The sequence below is a fragment of the Erpetoichthys calabaricus genome, chromosome 3, assembly GCF_900747795.2.
Source record: "Erpetoichthys calabaricus chromosome 3, fErpCal1.3, whole genome shotgun sequence".
Taxonomy (NCBI): domain Eukaryota; kingdom Metazoa; phylum Chordata; class Cladistia; order Polypteriformes; family Polypteridae; genus Erpetoichthys; species Erpetoichthys calabaricus.
In genome coordinates this window covers 76,463,317-76,490,862 of record NC_041396.2, presented here as the reverse complement: position 1 = coordinate 76,490,862, position 27,546 = coordinate 76,463,317, and the positions used below count along the sequence as shown (strand labels likewise).

The 27,546-nt window shown below is 41.4% G+C and overlaps 1 protein-coding gene across 1 annotated transcript in view; it reads left to right on the top strand.

The window, feature by feature from the left end:
- kif26ba (kinesin family member 26Ba) overlaps window positions 1–27,546 on the top strand; it is a 383,822-nt gene that overhangs the window by 8,056 nt on the left and 348,220 nt on the right. The window lies entirely within an intron of this gene.

The window sequence follows — 27,546 nt, the reverse complement described above, 5'->3', positions numbered from 1 at the left end:
ATATAAAGGACTCTGGGAAAGCCCAGTACACTGAGCTGAGCTGGGAGGTAGGGTGGCGAAGTGTCTGGGAGAGGAGGATTGGTAATTGTATTAGTATCAGCGTGCCCCTGATGCTAGTGGAGGTTCTTCTCCCATTATGTGTAGCCCTACAGTCAGAACTCTTTATAGGCAAATGGAGTAAGCCTAAGTATTTAAAGGATCGTGGGGGGGCATCATCTTTTAACCACCAGGTAGGGAGGTGCCCTAACAAGAAACGTATCTGTGGTTAAAGCTGCCATCCAGGGGGTCATCCTGCTGAATGACTTTTTAAATTGTGATATTGGAGATCAGTGGTTTAGTCCACCCCGGGGCTGTCAGGAAGCAGTTTGACCAGCAGGATGGATTGAAATGGCCATCTGAAGAGAATGCATTTGATGCCATAGGTCCAGACTTACCACAAGATAGGTAATAAATGGCCTCCTACCAGTGTGCATTGAGTATGGAACTGATGACAGAGGATAACAAGATTGTAACTTGCAATTAGAAAGAAAAGCGAAGGAGGAAGCAGAGAGATGAGAAGCAGGAGGAGGAGGAGGACTACAAAGTGAGAAGAATATGAGAATCCAGTTGAAAGGCCGGCCAGTGCCCTTACTGCTAGTTAGTTAGGGTGTCTTATGAGGACAGTTGGTGTTTATGTTTTGTGAAGGGATGTCTGTGTTGCTCCTTTTAGACATCTTTGAACTTTAGTCTCCTTGTGATAGTGTGGGGGTTACTCCTCACTATTTAGGAACATGCATATGTATAATACTGTATATACCAATATATTCTGAGTCTGCTTTTTCCAGTACACAAATATCATGTCAAGCCCTCCCAACCATTCTGTCGAGTATACTATTACTTGTTGGACTTTTGGGACTTTATCATACAGTACCCCAGCAGAGTCTACAAGGCGGGAAGATATCAGGACGCAGAAATGCGTCACTCAAGAGACTGGGCTAGTCTAGTTTTGAAATGAGGTGGCTGTTGTCCATGTGGAAACCTGCAAAGTCCACACATAAAACATTCCAGCTGGGAAATGAATGGGAGTCCAGGCAATGTAAGGCAGTGCAACCAGTTGAGCTACCTAAGTGTGTGTTCATGTAGGTGGATATGCCCTCCAGCCTTCTGCAGCCTTTAATGAACTCTATTGATGGCAATTTGAATGAGTTAATTCACTAATAGTATGAGCTTAGTACTCCTGCTGCCTCGCCACTCTGTGGATCTACATTTGATTATTCACCGCTCGACTGAAGTTTGCACTCTCCTTGATGCCCCCATGGACCTTTTCCATGTACTCCAGTTTCTTCCTGTTCTAATTATGTCCATTTTAGGTTACATGTCAATGCTAAACTGTCCTTGTCTAGGGAATGGGGGGCTGTGTGTGATTACAAATACTTTACAATGGGCTGGCATTCCATCCAATGTTTTTTTTTCCAGCCTTAAACCAAATATACACTCTTAAAAATAAATGTGCCAAAGTGGTTCTTCCATATGGAATCCATTTTTGGTTCCCAAAAGAACCATCTACATGAAGGGTCCAGAAAGAACCTTTATTTGTAAAGTGATTTTATTTATTTAGATCTGCAACAGGCTCCATAAAGAGCTAAGAATAGAAGATAACAAATTTGTGAAATAGCAGTGGGTTCCTGATTTTAAAATGCCCCTTGCTGCATACAATGACACCTTTTGCTTTTCTTGATCTGTTAGTACCCAGCTAGGAAGCATACACTGTATCAAAGATTTCTGTTTTGTCCACATGTTATTAACCTTTTCAAAGCCTAAAGAATCAATTTCATATGCTAGTCCATTGCAGAACACACTCTGGTAACACTTTAGGTACTACAAAAATGCATTGATTACTCTTATGTAATAAGACCTTAACAGAGGTTTCTTTTGGTCTTCATTATGCTTGTAAAACACCAGTAGATAGACTATTCATCTCTGTGCAGTGTGGCATAGCAAAACCTTTTGATATTCTGGTAAAATTACTTGTTAATATGGAGGATTTATAATTAAATATACAAAATCAAGAGAAACAAGTCACCTCTGACCATTCCAAAATGGAGTCATTTTAGTAGATCACGTTGCACTGTGGGGCATCTGTTGGTGAATAAAGATTCACTGATCTTGACTTTTCCGACAATTCAATGGAGGCTCTAATCAGGGCACTCGAGAGACTGAGTGAGGAGTCTGAGTGTCTGGGCTTGCAAGTGTCCTGGATAAAAAACCAACATCCAGGCCTTTAATTACATCTTGGGTGCAGACATCAGCAATGGGTCTGTCTGTGGAGAGAATGTCGACCTCATGGAGAAGTTTACTTACCCTGGCAGTGACATTCATGTCTCAGGTCACTCTTCCTATGAAGTCAGAGAGGATGGGGGGTCATGAAGTTGCTGGAAAGGGGTGTGTGGCGCTCCAGATGTCACTGCAAAAGGATGAAGGTCCAAACCTTTCGAGTTCTGGTGCTTCCACTTTTGCTATATCGTTGAGAGACATGGACGCTATCCTGTTATCTGAGACGAAGGCTGGACTCCTTCTGTACTGTGTTTCTTTAGGGAGAATCCTTGGGTTATGATGGTTTGACTTTATGTTGAATGAACGGTTGGTTGCTCATGGAGTCCCAAATGAGGCACATTACCTGCATTGTGAGGGAGTGTCACAGCACTACGGCCATGTGGTGTGATTCCCTAAGGGTGATCCGACTCTCAGGACCCTCACTGTTGAGGACCCGAGCAGCTGGACAAGGCCAAGGGGACACCCATGTAACACCTGGCTGCAGCAGATAGATGGTCAGGGTAAGACTGGACCTCATGTCTGCTTGGGGGGGTTGTCAACCGGGATCCCAAGTTGTTTTGTTGTGTGGTGGGTGCGGCAACACGTTGTACCAGTCCATGCTCCCCATCCTGACCTGACATTGCATAGCTGAATAATTGCTTTACCTGTGCTTTGGAAGTGTTGTTAACACCAGAAGAAGCCTTTGTTAAGATGTTGTTACTTATAAATGAGTAATTGATGCATCTTTGCAGCACCTAAACTCAAGTGTTACCCCCACTCTCACACACACACACTCTCATTTGAGGTCACCGATTACCTGAAATGCGTCTTTGGGATATGAAATGAAAGACTTTTGTAAACTTAGGTGGGTCTTGGCATGGGATTAAAAATCGGGAGTGCAAAGCTGTGAAGCACTCGAGTTAACTGCTGTGCCATGTGGTATTTTAGTGAACTGACTGATGATACGAGGAGCCATCAATACCAATGCTAAAAGATCTGGAGTGCATTGTACACTGCATGTTTTATTGCTACATGCCAGTGTCTACATTTCCTCATTTGTGCTTTCAGTATAAACCTGTGGATACTCATTTTACATTTAAACTATTTTGTTTTTATTGCTATGCTATACATTAATCCATTTAATTAATTAGCTTCCCATAGTAAATCCAAAAAGAAGACAAGTGGATAAAGAGGGAGAGATGCTCACCGCCTGTAGCCTGCTGCCTTAAGTGAGACAACGTGGGCTGAACAGATGCTCATTAAAAAGCCTCACAGCAACAGCACCCTCTGCAGATTTTAATGTTTTTTTTCCCATTCAATTTCATTTTTCTTTCTACTCGTCACCTTGCTGCATGCTTGTTTTCTGCATGTGCTGTATGCATGTGAGTATGGCGGTCCAAGCTCCATGCAGAGCTTAAGAGTAGAATGAGGCCCAACAGCATGCACCCTGAGTCGGCCACATGCCGATTTGTTAGAGGAAGTCACCGCAATGAAGGATTCATTGCTTGTGAACACTCCTTCCCATTCACCCAGATGGAGTTCAAACAAGCATCATTTTCTGCTGGTGAAATGTCAGCCGCGACTGTAATTGCTGCCTGTGACAAATAGCAATTCATATCAAACAAACGCAGTGGCAGAGTGACATGGAGGATGGGAAAACACTGATTGATATGTGCTGTCATTGTGTTTAAGTGTGTATTATGTTGTATTCACATGGCTTGACAGCTCTGTTTTTCTACTCAGTTTTACATTTTTTTTTTGATTGTGACCAAGAAAGACAACCTTTGATGTACTTGTGACCTTTCTTGTAACACGAGCCTCTGAGAATTTAATGGAGTTTTTTTTTTTTTTTTTTTTTTTGTAACACGATTTTCACCATCTGCGTTTTCAGCCTGAGGAGCACGGCACCATCATTTTAAATCCAAGGAGCTCACAGCGCCAATGTTATCTTTGATTTGCGCCTGACTATGTCATAAGGGACAGCGTAGGGTGCTGGTGGTATTATGTAAAACCCACAGAAATTGGGAGACATATTTTGTTGTATGTTATTTTTAAGAGCTGACATAAACACAAATCTGACTCTGAAACGTGAAAGGCACCCTTATTGTGTACTAATCTGCTTTGTTTTTAACTACGTACATGTGTCTGGGGGTAGGCTGGAAATTTACAACCAATTCATTTTGTTGTTTTTGCTTTTCACATACGTTGTTCTTGTTGTCCATCCATCATTGTTCTAACCAGCTCACTCATTTCATTGTCACATGAGGGGTTGCCAGACCACTGCAGGGCCAACTTAGAGGCACACATTTTTGGGAAGTGGGAAGAAGAGTTGAGTACCCAGGAAGAGAGCTGACACGGACACGAGGAGAATTCACAATCATCTCACAGGCAGTGCTTGAGCCAGGGTCTGTGTATTGGCAAATGAAGCAAGGGTAATAGGAACACAGCCATGAAGGAATGAATGCGGAGAATAAAGGAATAAGTCGTCGCTCCTCCAGGGGAAAATGGCGGACATTACCTTGTGCCTATAAGATTTCAGTAATTCATTCAATAGGAAGGCAGAATTGTCTGTGCATCAACATGACCTCTGTTAACATTACAAGCTTCAGCCTCCTGCTCAACCAGGACACTTTTGTCAGCATACCTCCCAGCTCCAGACACACATAATATTAAAAAAAATTGAATACTGGCCTGCCACTTCTGAAAAAGTGAGTTTTAAGTGTAACACCTGCACGCCTTACACCCCCACAATTTACATTAAGGACATGCTTTGGTGAAAATGATGTAATAATTCTTTGGTTATTTGATATTATTTTACAGCTGTAGCAAGTCCTAGGCATTCTTTAACATGGTCACTGCTAATAATGTTGGAGTAATGTCACCGCATTTCATAAAGAGAGCACATTTTTACTTTATGTTTCTAGTGCCCTACTGAAGATGACACACTTAGAGTTTATGTAATTAGAACTCATGCTGTGGTCCTAGGGTGGAATGGTAGTTATGTGATGTCCTGGTGCCTGCAGGCCTGGCACCACTCTCTTTTGAGGCATCTAGTAGGTCATAACCAAGGGTGGACAAGGGTGAGTGAGGAGTCAAAGATGAAAATGACAAAGGAACCAGCAGTTCTACATCTAGCTTGTGTCCATTTCCACCAGTATGTATTCATCTTTCACCATTTGATTTAATTAATTACTCAGAAGGAAACTGAAGGGAAAGTGAAGAACTGAAAATTACTCATCTGTTTTAGGCTTCAGATCACTTGGATAATACATGTATTACTAGTAAGGAAAAGAAAATCTATGATTTAAGACACGGTAGAGCTAAAACACTAACGAGCCATGAAATTAAATAAGATCCATTATTGGTGAGGATTGGCTTCTAATTAAGTAACTGGGTTGGAACAAAAACCTGCAGCCACCGTGGCCCTCCATGGTAGAGAAGACAGTGAGCGCATTTCAATACCATTTGAGGTTAGATAAGCTCAGTAATAGCGTGTAAGTCTCTTGACTGTTATTTCTGGTTTAAGAATTCTCATTTTGGTCTAAAGAACTACAGTTTTTAATTAGCATTCTAAACCTGGCAATAGATCAGTTTGACTTTTTTATATTGACTTTGGCTTGTATTTGTGACTTTATTTCCAAATCCTTTAATTTAAAAATTCTTACTGTCTCTTTCTGAGTCTGTACAAAATGATGTATTTTGTCATTGCTGTCTTCCTATATAAGATGGTGGCACAGTACCTTCAATGTCCAACTTAATGGATATAATGTTAAACTTTGCATCCATTTAGTGAAATCTTTTCAAAGAGACAGATCTTTTTGAGTTTAATCTGACTACAAATTTGATTAACGTTTTGGGGTTTGGTATTTAGATTAGATTATATAAACTTTAATAAGTACCATGGGGAAATTCAAATGCATACATTAGCAGAAACATAAAAAACAATAATACAGCCTCACAGGGCAGATAATATCAATCAATCAATCAATCAATCCATAAAAATAAACGTAATGAGTACAGTGCGTGGAAACATTAAATGACCTGATAGCAGTGGGCAGAAAAGCCCCCCAGAGGTGCTTCTTAGCACACTGTGAAGGAATGAGCTTGTGGCTAAAAGTGCTCCAAGAGAAAAGCTCCTGGAAGGGAAGGAGGGAATTTTTCATGGTGGATTCCAGTTCCTGTTTTCCACAACAGCTTCCAGTTTGTCCAGAATTCGCCCTGTGATGGAGCAGGCTTTCTTGGTAAGCGTGTTTAGGCATTGTGCTTCTTTTGAGCTCAGGTTGCTACCCCAGGAGACTGCAGAGTAAGACACCACACCGGCTACTATGGACTGGTAGAAAATTTCCAGCAGCTTGTGGCACACATTGAAAGACCTGAGTCTCCTTATCAAGTACAGTCTGTTCTGGACCTTCTTGTACAGTGCCACAGTGTTGTCAGACCAGTCCACTTTGTTGTTTATGTGAATGCCTAGGTACTTGTGGCTCTGTGCCATTTCCCCATCCTCCCCCTGAATAGTGACTGGTTTAAGAGGCTTCTCTCACATCGGCTGTTTTGTCTTGCTGATCTGAGTTGCAGGTTGTTGTCTCTGCACCACAAGACAAAGTTATCCATGACTTCTCTGTACTCTGATTCATTTTCGTTATTAATGCAGCCTATGACGGACGAGTCATCTGAACACTTCTGTGGATGGTAAGTGCTGGTATTGTGCTGGAAGTCTGTTGTGTAGAGGGTAAACAGGACAGAGACAGGATAATTCCCTGAGGTTCTCCAGTGGTATACACCACCATTTCTGACACACTGTCCCTCAGCCTCACAAACTGCAGTCTGTTTTTCAGGTAGTCCATGATCCAAGAGATTTGGTATTTTTGGTGTTTGATACATTGTATTAATCCCTGAAGGGAAATTGTCTTTTCACTTTTTTGCATGACCTTTGGGTGTTCAGAATGCATGGCCAGCCATTGTACAGCACTCCTGGAGAAAATTTTAGGGCCTTGCTCAAGGGCCCAACAGGTTCGGATCCCTTCTGCTAATAACTGGATTTGAACTGGTAACCTTCCGAATATCAGCACAGATCCTGGCCTCAGAGCCACCACTCTGAGACTGTAGGGGCATGAAGGTTCAAAGTTTGAGCTTTTTCCCCAGTCGATGTGGCAGAATAGTGTTAAAAGCACCAGCAAAGTTTGTTATTTGGTTTACAAATAATTTCGTAGCTTCTGATTTTTGATTGTTTGAAGACAATTTTAATTTCTCTTATGTTCAGGTCGTGGTGCTTATTAATCCTGGCTGCCATCTCACTGTGCCAGTACAATTTTGACCACTGGTGTAAGAAGTGGGGTGCTAACCATGTGCTTGTAATTTACTCCCACAATCCTTATTCACAAATGATACAAAGATTCATTGTCAGTTAATGCTCAAACTTTTGAGCAAAAGTTAGCGAGAAGAACCAAAATCTCAACTACCCCACAAATTATGGTCCAAATATCTTTTCACCTCAACTGAAGTCTCCTTCCTGTGAATCTGAAGTTCGGAATCAAAACTACAAAGGAGGCCCTTATGATATCAAATCTGTTTAGTTGACAAAACGTTTTGTTGAATTTATTATTCTTAAGCTTGGTACTTAGAGAAAATGGTTACTTCATGCAACTTAAATCTCTTCATTATTGCCCATCATCTACTCCTTAAAATATATAATAATGATAGCCAGTTAAATTTGTTTAATTACAAGTTTCAGAGTCTGCAGTGTCAGTTGGATCAAACTCCTAAATGGTCTTTAGTGTGGGACATATATTTTAAAGGCTAAAGGGTCATGTTCTTAAATCTAAAACACACCACCTTCAATCTATAGACAATTTTAGGATTATTATCTTCCATGGAAAATCTGTGCTTTTATAGCTTTTCTTTGATGAAGTTATTGTTGTGTCTTATGTTTCAGACCGTATGTTATACTGCCATTTTTACTGCAGTTTACTGCAGCCACTGAAAGGAAACTAAGCAATTAAAGTCATATTTGACTGAAAAGGAGGGGCAAGCTGTCTCAGGAGGGGAGGCCGAGGACAAAGGCACATTAGCCAAAGGGCAGTAAATGAAAGACAAGAAAGGAACACCTTGTAGCGACTGGTTCACACTCTGCTTCTGGCTTCTAAGTGAGTTGTTTTACAACTTGAGTTTGAAGAATCAACATTTTTATAGACCACCTCGAGAGCTGCACATGTGTCACCTAGCAACAGAGCTTCTGACTGGCTAATGATGTGCCTGGAGAGGGAACCAGCAAAAAAGACATTAGATGGAGAGAAGGAGAAAGAGAGAGGAAAGTTTGCCAAGGGCCACACCTCAGAGTTAGAAGTTCTTATGCATGGATGTCTTACAATTTTTGATCCCTGGACAGGACCGCTTTCTGAGTGTGTGTGTGTTTTCCCTTTAGTTGTCTTCCATGCTCCCAAAATGTACTGTTGGTTCTCCTAATTGTTTTCGTGCAAATGTGTGATGGAATGACTCCAGGTTTGGACCCCTCTTTCTGAATCATGCAGGGGCTGAAGGGTGTCCTTTGAGACAACCTGCTATCTGTGGTCTACAGAAATTGTATAGTGGACTATTCGTGGCATACCAACTGAATGGACACAGTGACCCAAGAAAGGATTCTGTGTGTGTGTGTGTGTGCAGGCATTATGTCGTTGAAACAGCATCTCTGAGGTTTACCATGCATCATAGGTAATGCATCTCCTCGAAGAAGCAGTGGTGACTCCCATTATAGACACTGGTACTCCCACACCATGACAACATCTGTTCAGGAAGCATGTTATCCAAGGATGCTGCACCCTTCTACATGTTGTCTCTATGCGCCGTGGGAAAAACAAGCCTTGACACTGTAGATGGCCTTGTACTAATCCATATCTGTTTGAGTCTGTTGCTAGTTCCAAGTCCAGTCAGTAGAAGCAAGTAATTGTTAGCAGATGTTTTCTTGGATGCCATTTCTAATGCCCCACTTTAGTGAATTGACCCACGCTTCGGGGTGCTACCTGGCAAACCGCTGAGGGTGCTGCTTCTCTACAGAAAATGGGAGACGTTAGCATAGGTTCTGCAACAGCCTTTTGTATGATTTATTGGTGCTACTGTAGTTTTATGATTTGGAACTCCCAGATCTCTTCTGTCAGGATTGAAAATATTCCAGCAGTGGTTGTCAAATCTGGACACATAACCAAGATTCTCCTCCTCAAAAATTCACTGGTTTGTTCATATTACTGACAAATGCATCAATGAGGTGTTGTTACTGTGCAGCAGCATGCCCACTATTCTCCCATTTATGACCAGCCCAAAGTGGGACCTACTTGTGTGTGTAGTATAATAGACATGCACACCGATTATGGGCTCATCATGGAAAATGACATTGTGAATGCAGCTGTTTTTTGTCACCGTGTATGCACGAGGCCCACCGTACAGTAAAGATAATGAGTACAGAATAATTAAAGTTATCTGCGATGACTGATTTTTAACATGCTGCTTTCACTTCAAGGTGTTTATATGTAGTAGGCCTTTGTTGCAGTGAAAAAAATGACAGGTTGAAAATAATTACAGTAATGAAAATAATGATCAGTTTTAGAATATGTCCTGTTTTACTTATAAGGCCACCCTGTCCACCATAATTGCACTAATTGATCAATTTTGTATAATTGTCTCAAAATATCCATAGAGAACAAGTTAATTTAAGTTACAATGAACATGTTTGGCTGTTCACAAAAAAAAAAAATGACAGACTGGCAGACAAACCTGTTTATCATCCTACATATATAGTGACTTTCATGCCCCAACAGGTAATAAAAGTAATTACAAAGACAACAGGATTAATGGCACAGCAAATTCATGACCTCACTTTGATCTTTAAATGTGTAACAGGAGACAGTAAAGTGATATTCACAGCGTCTGCTTATTGTCCAATGGCAGTGATGGGATAGCACTTCTTAAACCGTCCAGCCTGAGGTCTTTGATTGATCAGACTCAATTGCTAAATCACTTTTTATGTCATACAGCATTTTCCAAAACATAGATAGACAGTATGAAAATTGATCAGCTTGTATTTTAAATGGCTCCTTAAGTGAACGTCCTCCCAAGTCACACTACAGGTACAGAGAAAACCCACAGTCACATCCTTGTGTTTTGTCCAACTTGAACACAGGCGGCTGTGACCCACTTCGAAATGGGAGATAGAATTGGCATCCTTGTGAGCCATGCCACCTGAAAAAATCAGGCAATGCAGAGTTTAATAGTTTGGACATTAAAGTCAGATTACGCCTAGTCTGCTTACTCAGCTTAAAAAGGCCAATTGTAAAAAGTTGACAGACCCAGAAAACTTAAAAGGTTTTGGAACAAATAAGCACGAAGCAACAAAATCTTCCATTGCTGTTAACAGCTGCGGCTGTGAAAAGGAGAAACAGTCTAAGCTGACTAGTGACAGGCTTGGGCTGATGGAATAAGAATAGACTTGTGAGTCACAGACAGATTTACAGTATTTTAGAAGATTTCTTAAAATTATGAACATCTGGCATTACAGAGATGATATAAATGTATATATGCTGTATATATGGTGACAAAAGCCTGCCAGGAGGACAAGAGGTGCTGAGATGATATCCCACCGTATATTGGCTCTGGCAAGGTTTGGACTTTAAAACGGAAGCTCTCACTGATAATTGGAGAGCAACTTCAAGAGCCAATGTGGCTGAACGGGCACAAGGATGCCCTCAAAGTAATTATTCTGTCATGAAGTTGGAGAGAACCTTAGCGTAAAGTCCTGAAATCAGTAACCACAAGCCCCACAAGAAGAAGGATGTGCCAAACTTCGACTGGTAATAACATAAAATGGCAGACAGAGATTTTTTCTAAAATAAAAATATTTACTTCACAAAAATGTTCTTCTTAACAAAAGCTCCAAGGACTGCAAAAAGCTCAGCAGTTGCTGCCTGAAATAGCCAATTCCAAAGCAAACAGGTCCCAAAAGCACAAATCCAGAAGAGAGTTTGAAAAATAGAACAAGGGTTCAAAATCCAGTTACTCCATAAAAAAGGCACCAAAAGAATAATCATTAGAAATCACCAAAATATTGAAATGAACCGCAAGGGACTGCTTGTTTTCCTAGGACCCCTTGACGGTGTCATGTTTTTAGTCAGGGTTTCTCATCTCGCTGGGGTTCAAAGTCATGTTTCTCGTCTTTTTTGTCCATTTATGTGCCATTTATCTATGCTGATGCTACTTTTGTTTGTTTTCTGCTTTGTTGCTAAGGCTTGTGTTATGTTCTTTGTGTTTTGTGGGATGGGACCACCTAGCAATCACTGTCAGGAACTGCCCTGTGCCCTATAAATATGGAGTGCCTCCCATGGTTCCTGGTGGTTCATTTCGAATGCGCTAGAGAGTGGAATGGTTACTTGTTTCTTTTATGCTTATTGTGATTTCCTGGATTTATGAGCCTGTGCTCTGTTTTTTGACTTTGTTTTGGTTTCTGTATTGGGATTGTGTTTTGCCTTGGATTGCCTTGCCTTCTCAGGCAATTCTTTTGTGCTCTACGGAGCTTCTTGGCCTACAGAGCATTTTTGTTAAATATAAATGTTTTATTTTTTTTTTGATTCCAGTCAGGATTTTAATGGTAGATCCCCCTAGTGTGCATTTTTGGAAGTATTTATGGGATTTATGTGCTTTTGGGACTCCCAGTTCACGACAGACGATGATAGACAGGTGGTCCTGCCTCTTGTGGAGCCATCCATAAGACACACGCAACATAGCAGAAAATACATAGAGAAAAAGAAACTAAATGATGAACAATATTAACATAAGCAGAATCAAAAATGAACAAGAAAGTCTTAAAAAGGAATTTGAACCCTGGCTGAAACATAACAAACTCCACTGGGACAAAACTGAGAGAAATGTTAAGGGTGGGCAAGCAGAAAGGCATGAGAACTCCTCCAAAACATTGGTTCCCATGTGAGATCTTACCAAATATTTTTGTATGGCAGGTAGGCAGGGAGTTATTGAGTGTGCCAGACCCTTTCTTAAGAAACTGGGGTGGGATGCAAGGATACCTGAGGCTGTTACAATAAGCACAGGTGGGACAGAGCACAGATTTTTGCCACTGACTTTGAAAGTGATTTGGGACGTAATAACCCCAGGTGGAGTTTTAAGGTTTCTTTCTAATAACCCCACTTGGAGGTTAAAGGCTGCTTTTTCCCAGAGTCCTATTGGACTTAAAGTCAGGAGGTGAGCTGAGCCAAGGGAAACTAATGTGGCCTAAGAAAAGAGACTTTGAGAGGAGATCAGGAGAGGGTGTTCTGGTGCTTGATGCACTCTACTTATTGAGGCGAGCAAGTGGATAAGGCACCCTACCTAATAGATTGAGACAAAACCCTATTTGGTCAGCCTGGCTTGAGCAGCCACAGTTTTCTCTGTTTTTGATACTTTATGCCTATCCTTTAATCATGATGAAAGAAAATAGTGTCAGGGTTGTGGTGGATCATAGTGGTACCCTTTATAAGATATAAAATATGTGTGCTACATACAGCATATACAGTAGTTTTGCAGTGTTGTCATTTTCCTTGTGCACTGAGTTACGCTGAACAAATGGTTGAATTGATGACTTGTCATTTTCTTTGCTCGTTGCAGCGCAGCTACGCACAATCTGACTGGTCAGCAGTGTCATCAGCAGCTGTTGATTTACAGACTGGTCTTTCCATCAGCGTTTATGGAACTCTCAGTGGGTATTGTGTCAGTTTAAAAGACAAAAGTGAAAAAAAGTGTTGTATCTCTTTCATGGTCTGTATGCTTTACCTTAAGAACACCATAGTTAAAAAGGGCATACATATCTGGTCTATAAGGTTTTATCAACCAAGATGTGATTTGCCCCATTGCTGTATCTAACCTTACAACCTTAAAAGCATACTGACAGGGACCTTGGTGCAAATTTGAGGCCACTTTTTGTGAGAAGTGGGTTATAATTGGACAGACTCTTAAGGGCTGTATTGTTTTTCCTTTGCCATTTTACTATTGATTGTTTTCTTCTCATGAAAATTCAGCTTTGTAGAACCTGGTGACCAGCATATTGATGACGACGTAATGGAGACAGACTAGAATCATGCAAAACGTGCATCATTTTTAAGGGTAAAGTTGTCAGGTTGTGGTGTCTTCCTTGTGCCTACCTGGCTGTGACAATACTGCACTATGAAGTATAAAAGGACCCCTGCTATGGATGAGTTGCTCGATCTTTATCTGCTGCACACTCCATCCGTCACTTCAAAGGCAATCATTTATGGTGGTTCATGGTCCATATATTACGGAAGCATCTTTCTTCAGGCTTGGCGTTATTGGGAGAAAGTAGTTAAATACCTGAATGGTCCACTGCTAGAGGCTGGTCAGCAAGGCCTTTCACTTCTCTGACAAAAGGAAGGAGCTGTCAGGGTTCAGATGACAAAGAGTCTTAATGCAGGGTGTGCCTGTGGTTAGGCAGTCAGAAAAGAGAAGTGAGTGTCCATGAGAAATTAATGGAAAGGAGAAAGACATGTTCAAGGCTCAAAACTGGTCAGTGGCGGTCAGTGCTGGTGTGTCCACTGTGATGGCCCCAGGGCTTGGGCTTTGCCTTGTCCCCAGTGCTGCCCGTATTAACTGTGGTACTTGTGATCTCAAACTGGATTGGCTGATTTTGCTAAAAGGTTGATAGATGGACTCAGTTGCTGGAGGTGTCATGTTACAAAGTTCTAAACCTGCACCTAGTTTTTACAATGTATCGATTAGTACCTCTAATCAGTGAATGTGTTTTAGAATTATTAAAAATGCTTGAGTAATCCCACTCATTGGGCTGTAGAGTCAGGGTCAGAGATGTCTGCTATGCTTTATCTCGGACTTCATTTTAAAGTGCTTTTCTGGCATCTGGAGTTTGTCGTGAGCCATATTTCTTTTCTGCTATGATTTATTCTTAAACAAGTATGTGATGTACTATTATATCTCTGTGTGAAAGACCTGTAATAAATATTCCTTAAGGTATATAAGAATAGGAATATATACTGCACTATATACTGTACATGGAGGAATGTGTTACATCATTTTAAGACATTAGTGGTCATTAATAATGATCTCAGTTTAACCCAATACCAGGGTTCAGATACCAGGAAGTCAAAGATTTATTATAATCTTAAATTTAAATCTGTGCATGTACTGTATGCCCTGCTATATCAAGAACAAGCATGGTGTTAGTCATGTCCTGAGCCTTTGGCTTGTGATTTACACTTGTACAGAGATACCATACATAGTTTATGTAGGATGGAACCTCTCTCAGGCTCCATCAGGCTCATTTGTTTAGCAAATAGCTAAACTGTTCCAAGATCACATCCAGAGACTTCTTAAAAGTTGTCAGGGTTTCTGCTTCAACTACATAACTTGGCTGTTTGTCCCAGATTCCCACAACTCTTTGAGTCAAGATGTGCATCCTAGCTTCAGTCCTAAATGCACCCCCTTTAATTCTGATTAGTGTCCTCAATTGAGTACATGATGGTTCACCATTAAGATGATAGTATCTATATATATAATTCACTAAGTCCATGGCAAGCAAGATGCACGCAAGACAGAGGCACGCCCGCCAACTCACAGAGCCCCGCCCAACAACAAATTACTAAGTAGCCGACCATGGCACGCAAGACAAAGACCATGGGATACGCACGACAGAGCCACGCCTGCCAACTCACAGAGCCCCGCCCACCAACTCTAAGACCATGGGATACGCATGACAGAGCACTGCCCACCAACTCTAACCCTCCTCCCGTGTCATGGGATACGCACGACAGAGCCCCGCCCACCAACTCTAACCCTCCTCCCGAGTCCACCCTCGCTCTCGAGGCATGCACACTGCCTGCTCATGTGCCAGCACGCCATGCACCTGTGAGTCACGTTGACTGTTCATTTTCCAAACACCGCCTCAGTTGCTTTCGTCTCTGCTACAGTCCACATGCACCTCTGAGCCACGTTGACTTTTCACTGTTCTTTTCGGTTCCGGCTGCTTTTCTATATATAATCCACCAAGTCAACCGATCATGGGATACGCACGAACGCAAGACAGAACCCCGCCTGCCAACTCTAACCCTCCTCCAGCGTCATGGGATACGCACGACAGAGCCCCGCCCGCCAACTCTAACCCTCCTCCTGAGTCGATTTCTCCCGCGTCCACCCTCGCTCTCGAGGCATGCGCACTGCCTGCTCATGTGCCTGCCCCCAACTCCTCACCCGAGTCACTTTCGTCTGTGTACACCTGTGACATTGCCTTCACATTGTTTTCGTTTTATTTCTGATCCCGTTCAACAACTATATGGCGACATCGACTTCTCAACTTTGACTCCGGAACAACTCAGTATGCGAGCTATATTAAGCGTCACCAACGAAGACTCGCTACACCTTGATGAACAAGTACTGAAACTTATCCCTACCGACGAAGTAACTTTCACCAGCGTTGACTCCATTGTCACAGACGATCCCGCAGATCAAGTTTCATTCCCTGAAGAATTTCTTAACAGTCTTACTCCCACTGGCATGCCTCCGCATAAACTCAAAATTAAAATAGGTTCAGTTGTCATGCTTCTCAGAAACCTCATGCCAGCAAGAAGTCTCTGTGATGGCACTAGACTGACTGTTACCAGCATTCACCGCAATGTACTGGAGTGTAAAACTATCGCAGCTCCTATCTCACAAACTGTCCTTATTTTCTGGATATCCCTGACCCCATCAGATTCAAATTTGCCTTTTACTTTTACACGCAGACAATTTCCTGTTAGATTAGCCTTTGCAATGACAATTAATAAGGCACAGGGACAAACTTTCAAAACGATATGCCTGTATCTGCCAAAACCAGTTTTCAGTCACGGACAATATGTTGCTCTCTCCAGAGTTCCATCTTTTCCTTCACTCACAGTCGTATCCTCAAACCACCCCATTTGGACAACTGTGTCATTCAAGTGTTCACCCATCAATAAATAATTATCAGGCGTATGCTACGCTGCGGGTTGGCTAGTTTTCTAATAATTTGCTATGAGATAAGTCATCAGCTGTCTCAAAGGAGATTGCATGTTCTTTGTGTCTTTGTGGGTCGTCACACAGTACTCTAGTAACCTATTATAATTAACTTAATTTCTAAATTGGCATGGTATAAGTGAGCATGCTGTTGTCCTACCCTGTTTAGTGGTGGTTCCTGCTTTATGTCAGATAGCTCTCCACTGTTCTATGTGGGCTCAGTAAATGGTTAGGTGGCCAGTAGATTATCCGTACTTGAACCCTGCCATCCAATGTTAGATATCATGTTGGTTCCACACTTGATGATTCAGCTACTGTAGTCCTTCCTTGTATAACGCCCATCTGCCCAGACTCAGTTGCAGATGTGCCACACAATAATATTTTGTTCCCTGTTGTGCTACAGATTCAGAGGCTGGCAGGTCCTTCATTGCTGTTTCCCAATGATTAGCCATGGTTTCTTTCGAAATCATTCCATACCATGGAACTGAACTGCACATCTTTTGTAAAAATCATTTTGCTTGTGCAATTTTACCCAGTCTTAGAGTTATCTTTATGTCTGGAAAGGCATACTGTTATGGCATATCTTGAAGTGGGCTGGTACTCACTATGTAGTACCGGCACCTCTTCCAGTTTTAACACAGAGTACCAGCACCTTTTCACAGCTGTTCATGGGGGACACCCCCCAACTCTTTGATCGATTGTCACTGTACCACCAGATATTTGGTTCCACTTCAAGCACTGTGTAATGGAAAGTATTGTGCCATGCTGCTGTGGTGCTTGCAAGTTCCAAAGGATTCTTGCTTTTGACATTAGTCTTTTAGGTAGCTTGCTATCCATAGAACAGCTCTCTGTTGCTGCACGGGTTGGAATGATTATGCAATTGTAACATTCTTTTTGTTTTTAAAGGCTTCCTTGTCACTAGATCTAAAGCTGTTCATCTCCATTATGGAATGCCAGCTCATTCTGTTTGTGACTCATCCCCAGGTTGATGCAACTTGTCAGCTCTAATACATAGCCCTCCATTTGAAGTTACTTTAACCAGCAACCACTTCCAGCTCCTTGCAAACTCTTTGAAATTGCAGGATTGGCTTCATTTACACTGTGGTTGTGTGGCTAAAGACACATCAGCAGAGGTGTTGAGCGCTTTGTTGTCAGATGGTACAGCAGGGATGTTGAATGTTGCGCTGGCATGCGATGCAGAAGAAGTGCTAGACACTGCACTTCTGTGCTTTGATCTGTCCATTGTGTGTGGATAGGTGAACCTGTCTATGTGGAGCTCAGATTATCTCTCATCACTGCACTGACACTGATCTTGCACTGCTTTTCTAGACTCCCCTGCAGCCGGCACTGAAGCGGCTCAGTTACATGATGGAATACCAGTTCACATTGTTGGTGACTTGCCAGCGTCATTACAACATCATCACTATATGGTCCTAGATCAGGGGTCCCCAACTCTGGTCCTAGAGGACCTCAGTGGCTGCAAGCTTTCATTCTAATCCTTTTCTTAAATAGTGACCTGTTTTTGCTGCTAATTAACTTCTTTTGGATTAATTTTAACTAACTTGTCTTTTAAGATTTGTTCCCCTGAATTACTTCATTGTTCCCTGAATTTCTTCCTTTCTTTCCTTAAATGGCACCCGAAACAGAAATGAAATGTAAAGTGAGTGAGCCAACAGAACACCAACTAAGTCAGGGCCTGAAACTCCAACCAATTTCACCCTAACAAGTTGCTTAATTAGGCTCAGATTCTTGTTGTTATTTAAACCCGTTCTTTAATTCCATGGCTTGTTGATGCTCTCATTGTGCAATAGCAGACATTTCTGAAATACAGTGATCCCTCGCTATATCGCGCTTCGCCTTTCGCAGCTTCACTCTATCGCAGATTTTATATGTAAGCATATTTAAATATATATCGCGGATTTTTTGCTGGTTCGCGGATTTTTGCGGACAATGGGTTTTTTAATTTCTGGTACATGCTTCCACAGTTGGTTTGCCCAGTTGATTTCATACAAGGGACGCTATTGGCAGATGGCTGAGAAGAAACCCAACTTACTTTTCTCTCTCTCTCTCTTGCGCTGACTTTCTCTGATCCTGACGTAGGGGGTGTGAGCAGGGGGGCTGTTTGCACACCTAGACGATAGGGACGCTCGTAAAAATGCTGAAAGATTATCTTCACGTTGCTACCTTCTGTGCAGTGAAGCGACATGCTGCACGGTGCTTCGCATACTTAAAAGCTCGAAGGGCACGTATTGATTTTTGCTTGTTTGTTTTTCTCTGTCTCTCTCTCTCTTTCTCTGCTCCTGACGGAGGGGGTGTGAGCTGCCGCCTTCAACAGCTTTGTGCCACAGTGCTTCGCATACTTAAAAGCCAAACAGCCCTATTGATTTGTTTGCTTTCCTCTGTCTTTCTGACATTCTGTGCTCCTGACGCGCACTCCTTTGAAGAGGAAGATATGTTTGCATTCTTTTAACTGTGATCTCTGTCTTGTCATGGAGCACAGTTTAAACTTTTGAAAGAGACAAATGTTTGTTTGCAGTGTTTGAATAACGTTCCTGTCTCTCTACAACCTCCTGTGTTTCTGCGCAAATCTGTGACCCAAGCATGACAATATAAAAATAACCATATAAACATATGTTTCTACTTCGCGGATTTTCTTATTTCGCGGGTGGCTCTGGAACGCAACCCCCGCGATGGAGGAGGGATTACTGTAGTTGATTTTCTCTTTTCTAAGAGCACTGTTAAAATGTTTCGGGGACCTGAGCAGATCAGCATTCTTGAGACCTTCACCTTTCTTTATTTTCAGATATTGTATGATGGACACAGTTTGCTGGTTGTGTTTTGGCTCATTTTGTATCTCATTATTGTTTGGATGCTAATTAAGTAAAAAGAAACAATTAAGGGGTCTGAGTCTTTAAGAGCAAGTCAATTAAAATTAATTCAAAAAAAGTTAATTAGGAGCAAAAACAGGTCGCTCATTAAGAAAAGTGAATGAAAACCTGCAGCCACTGGGGCCCTCCAGGACCAGAGTTGGAGACCCCTTTCCTAGAGGCTGTATATCAGTCAAAGCATGAGACTGCAGCCTGTGATGGACAGGCCAAGCCAGTCTGGGTCACTGTCTGATGGGATGGCCCTCAGTTGGGAAATTAATGGCAACAAGAAACAAAATGGTCATGGTGCTGATTGTTGCTTCCAGGCTTACTAGTGTCTGAATTTTCTTTCCTCCATGAGCCATTGGCATGTTTAGATAAATTAAGCTTATGTTGGAAAGGCTAAAAATTAATAGAGCTACAGTTTAACTGCAAAATGATCTCTTAATCATCCCTTTCATATTCAATTAATTATTTCGATGTGTTTTCTTTAAGAAAAAAAAAAGAAATGTTTTCATTATTTCATTTAATCCATGCAAGCAAATTGATCTATACTGTAAATATCACATTTCTTTAACTTTATAAAACAGTTTGTAAGTTCAGTACTATAGTACTCATTAAGCCAGGAAAGTGACTGTTTGTCAGACGTGGAGACTGAACTCTAATCCCTATGGCTTGCAGTCCTGAGCCTCAGCGACTAGGCCACACTACACAAGAGAAAAATGTGACCTATCTGAGACGTTAGGAGGCTGCAGTTCATAATTCAGCAAATCAAATGGTCATTAGCTGCAAGCCGTTTTTTTTCTAATCAAACTTGTGAAATTTCTAACGGGCTATTCAGCATTGACCTTTTTCCCTCTTCTCATGTAAGGCCTCATAAATGTCGGAGCTTCTGATGCTCACAGTCTTCCTTCTACCCATTCATCTAGACAGAGTTGTTCTTATCATTTTTTACTTTGCTCTTGGCGCACTGTTTAATGCGTGAGATCACTTGATCTCATTAAACTGGCTGTTTCGGAGCGATTCTTTGAATTGATGTTGCCTGCGGCCCATCTTATCTTCATTTTTAAAGTGCTAATGTTCACAGTTAATTGATATCTGTAGCCAGAGTACAGTATGTCATGAGTATACTACCACACGTTCTGATGAATTTCTTGCTGATGAAATTTATCAATGGAAGTTCTTTGTGTCTAAGGTCAGTGAAAAGAGTACAGTGGCCTTTGATAACCTGGTACTGGATGGTTCTCCTCTTGGGCATCTTGCTCTTCTAGCTTGCCAAGCTAGCCTTGAACTCAACTCATAATGTTCCAGTTTATCTTGCTCTCTTACTTTGTACTATTTTATAGTGTTATGCTGTTACTGCCTGTGCTGTATACGTCCTCACGTTAAATTGTCTATCACTATTGTTATGGGGCCTTTTACTCCATAGTTCTCTTAAATTTGTAGAGCTCCTCTTAACACTTGCTGTGTAAAATATGTCAGGTTTACATCAGAGGTCTACCAGTGGTGCATTTCTTGAATCTGTTATGTGTTTTTTATTTATAATACTGAGCTATTCAATTGATTAAAATTTAATATTGTGTGGCATTCTGGTTAAATCTTTAAGGCAGCTTGTAATGATAAATGGCATTAGTGGATTTTCCTACCTCTCTCAGAAGCACAAAGCTGGTGCTCTTGGACTGTACACCATTTCTAATAACATCAAATGACTTTTAATGACAGTTTTTCCATTTCAGAATAGTTGTTTTTGTGGCTTTAAAACACTACAAATAAAATCTCCAGTTTCTGGAAATACTTCCCATTGTATATTTGTCTATCAAGCTGTTTACTAAGCCCCAGTAAGCAAATTTCACACATCTAGAAATCCTGGGGTGCAAGAGAAGACACAGCACTGGATAGAACACTGATCTCTCATCTCACAGGGTGGCCCACTTAATGGAAAACTGAAGAAACATTGTGGATACATGAAGAACATGTAAACTCCACAGAGTCACCAAAGGGGAAGCAAACCCAAGTCTCTGGAACTGTGAGGTAGCAATTCTAACTAATGTATCTAACTATGGTACCTTCAAACACATATCCTCCATTCATCCATCTGTCTTCTCAGCTTTTTAAATCCAGCTGTCAGGTCGTGGATGACCACCATTTACTTGGCAACATTGGTCCATGGCTGGAACCCAAACAGGATGGGATCTTTCACAGGATGAATGACAATCTTCTCTCAAAGTCATTCATAGAAGTTCCAGGAGACATCTTTTGATTAAATGGCAAATCACGTACTTGAGGACACTTCTTGTTCTTTTGGCTGCTCCAGTTAGGGGTTGCCACAGTGGATCATATTTTTCCATATCTTCCTGTCCTCTACATCTTGCTCTGTTACACCCATCACCTGCATGTCCTCTCTCACACATTCATAAACCTCCTCTTAGGCCTTCCTCTTTTCCTCTTGCCTAGCAGCTCTATCATTAACATCCTTTTCCCAATATAGTAAGCATCTCTCTTCTGCACATGTCCAAACCAACGCAATCTTGCCTCTCTAGCTTTGCCTCCCAGCCATCCAACCTGAGCTGACCCTCTAATGTACTCATTACTGGATGAGATATTGAGACATCTTAGCTATTAACTAACCAAACAAGCTTGATGGATTCAGTGGTCTTCTCTTGTTTGTTAAATGTTCACATGTTGAAATGTCACACCATCATTCTCTATCAAAAAGGCCTATCATTGAGTCGCATATCATAGGTAATTGCACTGCGGTCAAGTCTTGGCATGAGGAGGTACAAGATGTGTTGTCATCTTTATCTTATCTGCTAAGCTAATGCCACCATGTCTGTAGGTACTCAGTTAACGGGAGCTCATGTGAAACGAGTGATATCTTCAGGATGAGTGCTAGTGGCCAAAATAGCGGCATTGCGAAACATACAGGGAGGCAAACAAAAAAATGGCCAGTATTAATATTCTGGTGAATCTGATGCAAATCAGATGCAGAGCTAATAGATTTGTTTCCCATCCAACTAGAACCATTTTCTGGCATAAGCAAATTACAGGACTGGCCCCTAACCAACAAGGAGAAGAGGATGTGAGGAGATGTAGGGGTCCCAAAATAGGGCTAGAAACTGCCCTGTGAAATACTGCCACTCACTCATTCACATTCCACATGTCATTAGAAGTCTACCTGGTAACAGGGAGAACATTCAAGCTCTGCATATTCAATGAGTGGGAAAAGGAAGTGAAGCCAGGCCATTGAAACCCAGAGACAGATGCTTTGTCCCATACTTCATAATGGGTCACCAAACATATGTCATATCATGTAAGCTAAGGGTGTCATTTAGTTGAAAGTTATTAAATGAAGGAATTTTTTGCCAGTGCTGCAGGGCAACTCTGGGCAAGGCATAGCGAGACAAGAGCTCTAGTACAGGTAACCGTGTCTCGTGGTACTGCTTTGTTACCATGACAGTTTACAAAGTCAAAGATTTCTGTTCTGCAGAGTGTTGCCATAGCAACCATGGCTTGATGAGGCTCTAGTGGGACAGCATTCGAGTGAAACTGCGGACCTGAGCATTAATGCCTTTTTTTTTTTTTTTTGAGCATTTTCAGCTGAATTATAGGAGAGCCAAAGAGAAAAAAAATGTGGTCTGCACTTAAACTTGAGAAAGCCGTAGAAGCAATTGGCAGCATTAATAATCCAACAAAAGTTATAAAACGGCTCCTAGAATAGCAGTGTATATCAGCCTTTGTTCATTAAAATGTCAATTTCTATTGTTTTCTGAGTGGCTGCAATGTGTTGTGACAAATGAGCTTCAGTCCAGTTTTTAAACTGGGTGTCCTCCTTAATTTTTTACTGCTAGCTCGTGTGAGAAGGGGCCTTCATTTTATGTTGTGCTTTATCTATTCCCTTGATAGAGACATACCATTATTCCTTACCGAAAAGGCCATCCGTTGAGTGGCACATCGCTGATAATTGCACTACGGTCAAGTCTTGGCATGAGGAAGTACGAGCTTTGTTGTGGTCTTTATCTTATCTGCTAAGCTAATGCCACCATGTCTGTAGGAACTCAGCTAATGGGAGCTCATGTGATCTGAGTGGTGTCTTCAGGATGAGTGCTAGTGGCCAAAATATCGACACAGTGAAACATACAGAAGGCAAAAAAAAAAGACTGGTATAAGAATTCTGGTGAATTTGATAGAAATCAGATGCAGAGTTAATATATTTTTTCTGTCAAGCTACAACGCTTCCATTACCATTTTTAGAAGCTAAGGCTGGACTCATGATATGGGATCAGCAATGCCTAGTGGCATCTTTTCAGTGCCTCCAGACGGGATGATATCAGACTAACAAACAGAAGTGGCAGACCACAAGCTGCCGTGTTGGTCATAGGGGAGCAAGGATCTCAGAACTCTGCAACTTTGTCCCCCCATTTCAGGGATTGTTCAGACGTTGACCTTCAGATCACTGCTTGCCAGAAAAGTCTACAGATGATAGGTGAACTGGGCAAAGGCTTAATGACAGCGAGGATGAGAAACCTGCAATCTGGGAGGTGAGAGGTAAAGAGGCACTCCATGAGTTGGCAGGGGAATCATAAGGGAGCAAGGATCTCATAGTCCTCTCCCCAAATTGGAGGATTGTTCAAAAGTAAACCTTCAGATCACTCCCTGTCAGAAGAGTCTTGCGATGGTAGGTGACTTGGATAAAGGCTTACTGACAGCGAGGAAGAGAAGCCTGAGATCTATGAGGTGAGAGGTAGAGGGCTGATGTGGGAGGTGAGAAAGTGGGAAGCTACCGACCTTGTTGAGGAGATAAAGAGTTCATAGGAGGCATAGCCATTCGGGAGGAAGTGCTAAGTTTGTTCTCTGATATCAAACACCTTGGCTTTTCCCTGTAATCATCCCTCCCTAATCACAGTCTTGTGGTATTTGTTGCTCTCTTTCTGTTGACACTCAGATCATATAGATATTGTTGTTTTTTTTCCAGTGATTCCTTATACCTCATGTGCGCATGTATGCATCAACTAAACAGATTTTGTATGAAAATCCCATTCCCCCCTTCGTCTCATTATGCACTACTCTGCATTTCCCCTCAATTCTTGGTAACTCATTTCAATTACTCGAGTTAAAACTCATCAAGCCATGTCTCCCTGGATTAAGATCTCTGCCTTTTTCTCTTATTTATTTATTTTGACTAAAAATCTTAATGTAGTCTGCTTCATGCGATAAAGCAGTGTAGCTAGTACCTTCAATAATCAGAGCTTTGAATTCATTTTTTTTTTTGTTTTGTAAAAATTATAGCTTTTTGACTTTCCTTTTTTGCCTTTATCTTATGAGGACAAATGCTTACCAAGGGTAATTAAACTAGCAAATGTTGGCTGCACACAGGGAAGAGCCATTTGCGGAGGAGCTCCGCCGGCTGACTAGTGTGCTGAGGCATTACTGATGAGGAGCTGATGCGTTTCGGTGTTCGTGGGCTGACACTGATTAATGGCCCTCTGTGTGCATCAGAGGCTTGTTGACGCACCAGGCTGGTCACTTGCCACTGTTTTCTCTATTTTCCTCCTTCTCCTCTAATTTCTTAAAGGGCTATTAACCATGCTCCTAATTCCTTTAATCTAATAAAGCTTTCACGTGGCACAAAGGGCTTCAGGAAATATGTTATTGTTCCTTGAGCCTCGATGGCTGCATCTTCACCCACATTGCCAGAGTAAGCGACTAATTGCTTTTTGACCAGAGCGCTACAGCAATGTCTGAACAGCTGAAGATCAGCAATTTTTTTTTTCTTGGAGCTCATTATTTTTTCCTTTTTTTGGTGAAGGAAAAAATAGCAAATCGAGCAGAAAAAAATGTAGCCATTGTTTTCATGTGCCCTGTAATCAGAAAGGGATTTGCAGAGGCAGGAGGCCGCATGCGTGAAGCTCCCAATTAGAGGAGACCTTACAAATGAGGGTCTTGTATCGGTGTGATCGACTTGGATAACTGAGCTCCTTTACACTCCACCTGCCTGATCTCTCGGAGGCTTTACCGCCATCCTGCTGCTGTTGCTGAGTGAGCAACATTTACCTTCACCCTGCTGCTCTTCCCAAGCGACCATGGCCTGGTCTCTCAATATTGCACAAAAATGAAAACATTCAAAGTGGAAAGAGCTGATGTTTTATATTTGCTGGTACCTCCACACTTTCTTAGAGTTCAGTAGTCAACTAATTAATGTTTATAGCATATTAATTCATATTCTAATGTATTTATTAAAACAGCTTACTCAATAAAGGGTGCAGAAAGCAACCCTGGAAAGTAACACCTCTCCATTAGAGGGCACACACTTGCACTCCCTCCATTGTCCATTCTCAGACCTGTTTAATCCAGTTCTGGGTTGCAGGGAGCTAAAGCATAGCCTGGCAGGAATGACCACTGGATAAGGAGCCAGTCCATTACAGTGGCCATTCCTGTGCACATAACATATTTAGAGCTACTGATTAACCTAAAATGCCTTCAAGAATGTGGGAGGAAAAGTAGAATATTTGGAGGTACATCCACCGAGAGAACGTACAAACCCTGCAAATATAAGAACCAGATGTCAAGACTGAAACCCAGGATGCTGGATTTATATATCCACTGCACCACCATGTCACCCCAAGGGCAGTTTACTGTCATAGATTAACATAACTTGCTTGTCTTTGGGGTTTGGAAGGAAAGCCTGAGTACCTGGGGAACAACCACACAGAAACAAGATGAACATGGAAAGACCACATGGACAGTAAGTTGGCGGCAGCATCATTTACTTTCTCACTCTTGAAAAGTGTTGTATAGAAAGACATTAAACTGGACTTAGTACCAAAACAAGATCCTGTGTGAACACAGAGAGTCTTGAACATTCTGACCTCAAAGGCTCACACTATATGATGCCTGCCATTTGAGAGAGATGTGAAAGATATGCTAAGGTTAGAATTTGCAGTGACCAGGACATATAGGACCCTAGAACTGACTACTGAACCACAGTCCTCTTTATGAACACAAGCAGATACATCCATCCATTGTCGGGCTGTATTAGTCAGAAAACAATATGTAAGTATTTCTGAAGGTAGTGTATTCAGTCATATCAAGCTCCATTTATAGACAGTTATAGTTATAGTCAATTATTGCATTTACATGAGTTTTAATAGCCCAGTTAAAGAAAAAGAAACCTGGTTTCTAAAATACCAAGTAAACCCTTGTTCTGGTTAGAGAAACCAGGATTTCGGTCTCTTAGAAACCAGGTTAGCACATGTAGATTTCTCACAAGTAATACTGATTTGGCCATGTACACCCTTAACCTGGTAACAGGTAAGGATTTTGTAGTCTGCACTTGTCTGTGGCCGCCAGTCTTTGCTTCACACACAGATCCAGCAAACATGGGTAGAAAGTGGTGGCAGCATCCACAGAGATAAATTTTCTGAGGCAAATGCTTAGGTGATGACATTATTCCTTCTCCTGATTAAAATAATCTCTCTCAATATTTAAGAAATTACTGAATTTTGTTGATGAATTGAATATACAGTGCTGAGCTCAGATGCACAATCTCAGAAACAGTGTTGGAGGTAACGCATTAAGAATAATGGGAGTTATATAGTCTGAATACTTTTTAATGTGACAAGTAAAATAACATAATACTTATTTTAATGAAGTAAAACTACCGTGTTGTTATTATCATTCTGCGTAATGTAAGAAGTACACATACCAGTACAACACTTCTTTGCAGGATTCAATCATAATCGCATAGCATAGCATTGCATAGCCAAGCAAAAAAGAGTGTGCCGTATGCAATCCGGTAACAGAATCCTATAAAGTGTCATTGTAGTTATAAAACAGTTATCTGCTTATAGATATGTTTAATCAAACCTATAAAGTGTCATTGTAGTTATAAAACAGTTATCTGCTTATAGATATGTTGAATCAAACCTATAAAGTGTCATTGTAGTTATAAAACAGTAACTGCTTATAGATATGTTGAATCAGTGTGATTGGGTGACACAGTGGCCAATGTTCATACTGCAAATCATCCAGTACTCAGATCAGGGATGTGAAAAGGAAATGGGTGTTTTTTTATTCTACAGCATATAAAGGACTAAACATATTTATAAACACAAGAAAATGATCACAGACTCCATACTTGTTTTCAGATTCATTGTGGCTAATGATAACGTTTAACTCTTTTTAGTGCAGTTTAACAACATCAGAGCATTTTCCAAAGGAGAATTCAATAAGTGTTTTTTAAGAAGACTGGGTCACTCACCTTATCCTGGTTCTGTGTGTTGATGTAAATGTACTCAGCGAGAATGTGGCTATGCACGATTGGTCCCAATTGGCTATGCATGAATGGAGCTTCATCCAGCAT